Source organism: Bufo gargarizans, chromosome 1, assembly GCF_014858855.1.
Source record: "Bufo gargarizans isolate SCDJY-AF-19 chromosome 1, ASM1485885v1, whole genome shotgun sequence".
In the NCBI taxonomy this organism is placed as follows: domain Eukaryota; kingdom Metazoa; phylum Chordata; class Amphibia; order Anura; family Bufonidae; genus Bufo; species Bufo gargarizans.
The window spans coordinates 496,535,582-496,544,548 of record NC_058080.1 but is presented as its reverse complement, the minus strand read 5'-3'; the positions used below and the strand labels follow the sequence as shown (position 1 = coordinate 496,544,548).

The window sequence follows — 8,967 nt, the reverse complement described above, 5'->3', positions numbered from 1 at the left end:
GTCATAGGTACAGATCTACTGACAGATGCCCTTTAAATTGCCCACAGTAATCTTGGTAGTTTTAGTAATCACAAGGTGGCACAGTTTCGTAGGGATTCGGAAAAACACATGAGTAGAACCTAAACATATGAAAAACTCTCTCCATCAGGTCCCTTCACACAGTTAAACATTCTCCACAGTCGTCAGTATCCTGAGGCAGGTTCTGGCTCACTCTCTGGTCCTGTATTAAGGGCTCTATTTCCTGTTCACAGTTTTTAGCATCTCAATGTTCTGTCTCTCTGCGACAATATTGTCTATTGGGCACGGGACTCACTACAGGACAAAACTGACCGTCCATTTGTAATTTAAAGAGAACCCGTCAAGTGATTTCTGCTGCCCTATCTGAGAGCAGGATATGATAAAGGGAGAGAAACAGGGTTCTGTGTTATAGGCCTATATCAGGGATGTTCAACCTGCAGCCCTCCAGCTGTTGTAAAACTACAACTCCCATCATGCCCTGCTGCAGGCTGATAGCTGGGTGTACTTGTAGATTATAGAGGAAACTACAGCATGGGAGGTTAGTCAGTTGCATCTAAGGCCAGTAGGATACCGTATTATCATGTATCAAAAGAGTCAAGGAAATGTAGTACAGGAACATACAGTAATGTTACCACTTTGCATAGCCTCAAGGCATCCTCATGCAGTTCAGATCTGGGCACAAGAATTATATTTCTTTTTCCCTTGATAAGAGATTTCTACCAGGGTGAAATCATAAATTTGTAGTTTAAAAATAGGTTGCACAAAGTATCTGGCAAAAAGCTGTTTCACGTAAAATTCCCTCTTAAGACAATGAGCTGTGAATCTGTGGAATTAACACAGGATCTGGTAACAGCAGAAACAGTCTGCCACCATGTGGGCCACTGCTGCTGCTGCTGCTACTGGATCGCTCAGACTGGTAGAACAACCTCAACTCACCCATAAGATCACCAACTCGGCTGGAGCTGCTTGTGCCAGCCACCTGCTGGGTGAGATGAACGGGGAGAACTAGAGCGTGAGTCAGGGGGTTTGCCTGCTCCAGCCGGAGGAGAAGACTGGCCCGCAGGTTTTGCATATGGTTATCCCTCTGGCTGGCTGGGACAAACTCCTCCAGTTTCCCCTTGCAACAAGGGTCTAAAAGGGTGGCCAACCAAAACTCATCCCCCTCCTTAATTTTCCTGACCCACGGACCCTCTGGAGGCATCGCAGCATGTGGGCAGCCATGGGGAAGAGGACAGCCCGCTGTGACTCTTCTTGGCTGCCTGGGACCATGACATCTTGGTCCTCCTGCTGCTGATGCTCCCTGTAAGAGTCGTCCTATACCTGGACTAACGATGCCCCCCAGCACTGGCTCTCCCTCCTGACCAGGCCCAGACTCCTGGACGTCCACATCCTCCTCCAAAAAATCTTCCTCCTCCTCCTCGTCTTGGGCCTGGTCTTGGTGGAGCAGTGTTGCCTCTTCTTGTTCCACCAAGGCACTCTCCCCAGCATCGAGCAGGCATTCTAGTGTCCTATCCAGAAGGAACACTATGGGGAGCACTTCATTGAGGCCGACATGTTTCCCTCTGACCATCTTGGTTGCCTGCTCGAATGGGGTCAACATGTGGCAGACCTGGTGTTTCTGCCCCCACTCTGCATTGGTGATGTAGGGGAGTGGGTGTGATGGCTCGGAAGTGCCTTGGTCCAGCAGGTATTCCTTCACCACCCGTCGCTGCTCCCATAACCTCTCTAGCATGTGGAGGGTGGAGTTCCACCGCGTCACACTGTCCACAATCAACCTCTGAGGGGGCAGGCTGTTGTCCCGCTGCAATTTGGACAGGGACGCGGTGGCGGTTGGGGAGCGTTGGAAGTGGCTGGCAATCCTCCATACCCTTTGCACAATGTCGCTCAACCTTGGGTATATGCGTAGGAACTTCTGTACCACAAGGTTGAGGACATCTGCCATGCAGGGTACGTGTGTTAGACTGCCAGCAAGGAGGGCAGCGAGGAGGTTGCTGCCATTGTCACAGACAACCATACCTGCCTGGAGCCTTCGGGATGTCAGCCACTTGTGGACCTGAATAAGGCATTGGTGTACATCTGCACCTGCTAGGGGTTGTGCGGGCTGAAATTTCCATATTTTTTCTTTGTAGTACGTATTGGAGGTGTGGCGATCTCCAAGCAGTCAAGCACACCTGTCCAGTTAATCTGCCCCCCTGGAGGCTGGTTTTAAAGTCAGTATAAAACTGAGTCTGCTTATATAGCACCTACCAGTAGCCATTGGGCTCCAGGAGAAGTATATAGTGGGCTCAGCATGCATGTTGGTACTTGCATCCCTGGATCCGATGAAAGCTGTAATGGCACCGGACGGGGTTAAAAGCAGAGTGTGCTTGGCGTGCATGCTGTACCTGCGCTCCCTGGACTTTGTGTGGCTGTCATGGCCCATAAAAGGTAGGAACTAGTGTTAGGGACCACTCATGAAGGCGACCTTGACGTGGTGAGTGGCTTATTACGCTTTGGCCAAAATGTACACCGATGCCTTATTCAACATCCAGCATAAAGGCAGGGCAGAGTGCTGGTTGCAGTGTGCGATTACATTTTGTGTTTTTACATTTGTATTTGTATTTCGCCATAGCAATCTGCACCTGCTAGGGGTTGTGCGGGCTGAAATTTCCATATTTTTTCTTTGTAGTACGTATTGGAGGTGTGGCGATCTCCAAGCAGTCAAGCACACCTGTCCAGTTAATCTGCCCCCCTGGAGGCTGGTTTTAAAGTCAGTATAAAACTGAGTCTGCTTATATAGCACCTACCAGTAGCCATTGGGCTCCAGGAGAAGTATATAGTGGGCTCAGCATGCATGTTGGTACTTGCATCCCTGGATCCGATGAAAGCTGTAATGGCACCGGACGGGGTTAAAAGCAGAGTGTGCTTGGCGTGCATGCTGTACCTGCGCTCCCTGGACTTTATTTGGCTGTCATGGCCCATAAAAGGTAGGAACTAGTGTTAGGGACCACTCATGAAGGCGACCTTGACGTGGTGAGTGGCTTATTACGCTTTGGCCAAAATGTACACCCATGCCTTATTCAACATCCAGCATAAAGGCAGGGCAGAGTGCTGGTTGCAGTGTGCGATTGCATTTTGTGTTTTTACGTTTGTATTTGTATTTCGCCATAGCAATCTGCACCTGCTAGGGGTTGTGCGGGCTGAAATTTCCATATTTTTTCTTTGTAGTACGTATTGGAGGTGTGGCGATCTCCAAGCAGTCAAGCACACCTGTCCAGTTAATCTGCCCCCCTGGAGGCTGGTTTTAAAGTCAGTATAAAACTGAGTCTGCTTATATAGCACCTACCAGTAGCCATTGGGCTCCAGGAGAAGTATATAGTGGGCTCAGCATGCATGTTGGTACTTGCATCCCTGGATCCGATGAAAGCTGTAATGGCACCGGACGGGGTTAAAAGCAGAGTGTGCTTGGCGTGCATGCTGTACCTGCGCTCCCTGGACTTTATGTGGCTGTCATGGCCCATAAAAGGTAGGAACTAGTGTTAGGGACCACTCATGAAGGCGACCTTGACGTGGTGAGTGGCTTATTACGCTTTGGCCAAAATGTACACCAATGCCTTATTCAACATCCAGCATAAAGGCAGGGCAGAGTGCTGGTTGCAGTGTGCGATTGCATTTTGTGTTTTTACGTTTGTATTTGTATTTCGCCATAGCAATCTGCACCTGCTAGGGGTTGTGCGGGCTGAAATTTCCATACTTGTGGACCTGAGCCTGGAGGGCGGCCAGAACATCAGGTCCAGTGTGTCTACGTTCCCCTAAGCTCACAAGCTGGAGCACTGCCTGGCAGCGGACGTGCCCCACACTTGTGTAGCTATGGGGATTCTTGCTGGTGGGATCAGCAGCAGTGGAGACAGTGGCTTGAGGGAGAGCATCAGTTCTCCCCTGGACACCCCAGGGCGGCACCACAAACTAAGATGCCCTCCTCTTTATCCCCTGTAATGTCGGACCCAAGGTCGACCAGTGGACTGAGGGGAACAGCAGACGTGGAGCCCCTGACCTGGCTTCGCTGTCCCCTCGCTGATGCCTGTGTCTGACTAGGTGTGGTGGTTCTGTGGCTGAAACCACATGCACCAATTGGAAGGGATGTCACTGGGGTACTGACGGCAGTACCCCCTCCTCCTTTTCCTCCATCCCTTCAAAAAGGTCCTGACCAAGCTCTAGCTCACTCTCCTGCATTACCACCCCCAAGATGTCCCTCTTACTGTCGCTGTCAAACAAGATCAGGGACTAGTCTTGGGGGTTGGTCCTGCAGGAGGCGGAGAGCTGCTGCTGCTCAGAGTCAGGGCAGAGGACTCCATGCCACTGGCTTCTGTCACGAATGATACAACTGCCTCGGCATCCTGAGATGAAATGGGGCAGCTGCCGCACCCCCCAAAAAAATCACAGATGAGGCGGACGCCCCTGCCACCTGCGCCTGCCCCTCCATGGGTAGAGGAGCGGCCCCGTGCTGGCAGTGGTCCAGCACTGGAACCAACCCCCCTACCACGACCAAGGCTGCCGGCACGACCGAGTTCACTCATTATTTGTACACCATTTTTTTAAACAACACAAAAAAAATATACAAAGAAAATAATAAGGGAGTTTGGGCGAACTTTATAGGGTTGGGGACAATGGGACAAAAATGAAATAAAAAAGACACGAAACCCTAAAACAGTAACACTAAAACACAGCAAAATACCTTTTTGTTGTTTTTTTCACAGAAATAAGACGCTGACAATAATCCATCCCTAGCACACAAAACCCTAAAACAGTAGCACTAAAACATAGCAAAATATTTATTTTTTTGTTTTTTTCACACGAAACCCTAAAACACAGCAAAATACTTTTTTTTTCCAGACTAAACAGACAGCAAAAGGCCTGTCAGCTAGCTAAACTTATTTTCTCTGGTTTGCTCTGATAAAGGCTAATTACCCAGAACGAGTTATTTGAAGCTGAGATGCTGACTTAGAAAACTGATATACATCTCTTTTTTTCAAAGGAGTGTTAGGCCTCTTGCACACTGCCGTGTTTCACGGCCGCATGCGGGCCGTGGAACCGCGGCCTGGATCCCTCCTGAGAGCAGGAGCGCACGCCGTCACTGGTTGCTATGACGCCGTGCGCTCCCTGCTGCCGGCACAGTACAGTAATACACTGGTATAGATCATACCAGTGTATTACTGTACTGTGCCGGCAGCAGGGAGCGCACGGCGTCATAGCAACCAGTGACGCCGTGCGCTCCTGCTCTCAGGAGGGATCCAGGCCGCGGTTCCACGGCCCGCATACGGCCGTGAAACACGGCAGTGTGCAAGAGGCCTTATACTGTAAATGGACACTTTCTTTTGGAAGGAAAATTAGTTTGTCTCTTTTAAGGAAATTGTTAAGCATTGGCCTCTCTCTGATTTACATGAAATAAATCTCAAGAAATTCGGGTTTGAAAGAATCCAAAAAAAAAATATAATTCTGGATGAATTCGCTCATTTTTAATCATATCTCTTACAATGCCAGTTAGAATGTCCTCCAGAAAATGCTGCTGGGGAAAAAACAAATTACAAATTTAAATGTCTCCTAACAATATCTGACTCATGCACACGACCGTGGGTCATGCAAACAGCGGGTCCGCAAAATATGGGCCCCACGGCCGTTCTGACACCACATCATGAATGCGGACCCGTTCACTTGAATGGGTCCGCAATCTGGAAGGTCGGTGCGGAATGGAGGCATGCGAATCACAGACCCAATTCAAGTAAATGGGTCCGCGATCTGCATGCGGCGGCCCCACGGTGCTTGTGGATCGCAATTTGCAGTTAGCAGCCTGGGCCCGGCAAGCATGCAGTTGTGTGCATGAGCCCTTACATTATCAGTTACATTTCCTCCATTATTTCCCCAGACAGAGCTGCGCTTATCCAGAGGCCCATATTTCCCTTCTATAGTATAAGCCATTATTCCCCCAGACAATGTCACCAAAATTGACCCTTCATTCCTTACTAATAATGACAAACGCTCTGCCATCTCTCAAATGCTTCTGGTATTGTGCAAGCAATTATAAATTAGTTGTATAGTGCAACCTGTTTGCTAAATGTGACAAATCCACCAGACCATTTAGCATTATACTACTGCGTGGAATGATACATGAAGGTGCACTGAAAATTTCACAGGAAAACTTAAAAACTACCAAGCCACAGGGTACCTACCAGAGTAGATGATTGTGAGAAAGGTAGACTTGATCCCATGATGTTTCTTCCTGTGTGAGCAATTATTCACAGCCTTGGCAGTGTCCACTGGAGGATTAGTCACACTTATTATATAGGTTGTACGGCTATTATATATTTCATTACTATTTGGTATCGCTATTCAGTTGGTTATTGAAGTCATTTGAAGTCACTTGATTCAGTAACTTGATACCATTTTACCAATGGGCATAATAGTATTTTAGACTTTGGATTTTGCTATAGCTTAATAAAAATCTTAAAAGGTCAAATGAGAGTGTAAGAGAATGGCTTGGAGAATAGTACATAATATATTGTAAATATTTAACCATTTCTATTCCCTGTTGTCAGTGACTCCTGACCCATATCCTTGTTCTAGAAAATCTTAGGATCTTCATCTCTGGAAAATGAAATCAGTAAAACCTTAAAAAAATAAATAAATTTATACTGTACATATTTTCATGTGTTTTAAACTTAAAGAGTAACTAAACTTTTGAATAAAATTTTGATAAGATGTCCCTAATGCCCTAATAATAGTTTTCGTAATATACTTTATTAATGGATTTTGTATTTTTATTACAGTTTTCCCTCCCTAAAGTGTACTCTGTGCGCTTAAATCTGTCATTTCTGTACAGCGCTGACAGCTCAACGATGTATGGAGTACAGAGCTGACATTTGTCTCAATGGGGCTGCAGCGCAGTGAGTACAGGCAGGAGCGCATATTGCTGATCCTGCCCGTGCCCCCCGGAGGTTTAATAATTCCTGGCATAACACATGGGTACTCTGTACCCATGTGCTATGCCAGGATTAGCTAAGCAGAGCTGCTCCTGCTTCTGCCTGCTCTGCTAAACTAAAAGCTGACATGCAGTTCTCTTAGCTTACCGGAGCAGGCAGAAGCAGGAGCCTGGTCCACTCAGCTAATTCTGGCGTAGCATATGGGTACAAGGTACCCATGTGCTATACCAGGAGTTGGTACACCTCCAGGGGCACAGACAGGAGCAGCAATATGCGCTCCTGCCCATACGTACTGCTGCTGCGGCCCCATTCATAAAGTGTCTACAGCCCATACTCCATACACCGCTGAGCTGTCAACACAAAGGTGTGCTATAGGAAGAGGAAACTGTAATAAAAATACAAAATCCATTAATAAAGTATATTAGAAAAACTATTATTAGGGCATTAGGGACATTAGTTACTCTTTAAAAACATAAAATACACAAAATATTATTTCTATAAAAAATAAATAAAAAAAGCCCCATGAATAACAAAAATAAAATAAAAATACATAAAAGTTATACAAATAAATCAGTTATATTCAGCAGACTAAACATAAAAAATAATATCATGTATAACTTATATATGTACGCTGGCAAAATCAGACACAAATCCCTGTGGTAGTTGGAGTAAAAATATGATATGCAAATGAGAACATCCTTATATATAAACACAAAACTATCGGTACAGTACATAAACAGGAGTAACCTGATGGTTAAACAGCTTATTGTACTCAAATACAACTGCTTAGACCACTAATATGGAATATTATATTTTATGCATATTTTTGCTGTATGTCTCAGGTAAGGATAGATAGATAGAGCATGACATGACATATATCATGTCTCTTGTTATATTTCCTAAAATATATATACATATATATTTTTCTTTTTAAGATCGCCCAGTAGGATCTGCTGCAGTGCTAAATCAGAAACAGACAGAGATTGCACAGCTTGGAAAATCGATACAGTTACAATGTGAAACCAGTGGATACAACATAAATGATCACCACATCCACTGGTTCAGACAGTTTCTGGCAGCAGAACTATGGAGTGGATAGCAGCTTTCAGAACAGGACAAACCACCTATATACAGGATCGCTTTAAAGACAGGGTTACACCATCTACTAGTGGATCTACTGGTCTGCTTAAGATTGATCAGTTGGTAGAGTCAGACACTGCCATGTACTACTGTGCTACATACACTATGAGGAAGTTCTGCCCAAGCACTGTCAAAATAACCCACAATGATGTTCATTCAGCTTATGTTGTGAAGTATCTAAAGCTAGAACTTCACTTCATAATTCACAAATCCTAAACTCATTTAAAGGTAATCTATATGTATAGGGTTGCATCATGTACATACCTTTTTGCAGCACACCAAACCTCTTAGTTACATCTTATATGGGCTATTAAGTGGCCAATAAGAGTATAGCTCGACGGTGAGGCTGGCCACATGTGTCCAAGCCACGTCCATCCATGGCAAATAATGACCACATTATTTTACTGCAAAATCGTGTGCATATTGGTTGACACAGATGGGCATGGCTTGAATGCAGCCGCATCATCGGGCTGTACCCTTACTCAAAACAGCCTCCTATTTATTTCAATGGGGGGCAGCACTTGCTTTCTTTTTCATGTGCACCTTGAGCTGAAAATGCAGCTTTGTACTGTAGTGAACAAAAAAATGCATCAAAAACTGCATGAAAAACATGCGAAAAATCATACAAAAAAAACCCCACAAATGAATTCCACATTGATTTTTTTTCATCGCAGAATCCATTCTGTGAACATCCCCCTAGGTTTTTTTTTTTTTTTGCCACTAGAGAACTGGCTGCATAGACAATCATACAGTCACAAGTTGAAAAAATAAAAATGAGTTCTAATACCTTTTAGTGTGTGTTCAGAGATCAATAAACATATATTATTATTTCTTAAATGCTACTTTTCATAAT

The 8,967-nt window shown here is 45.4% G+C and overlaps 1 pseudogene; it reads left to right on the top strand.

Moving 5' to 3' along the window:
* The first annotated feature begins 7,723 nt into the window (after positions 1-7,723).
* LOC122928103 lies at positions 7,724-8,330 on the top strand (annotated as a pseudogene).
* The last annotated feature ends 637 nt before the right edge of the window (positions 8,331-8,967 follow it).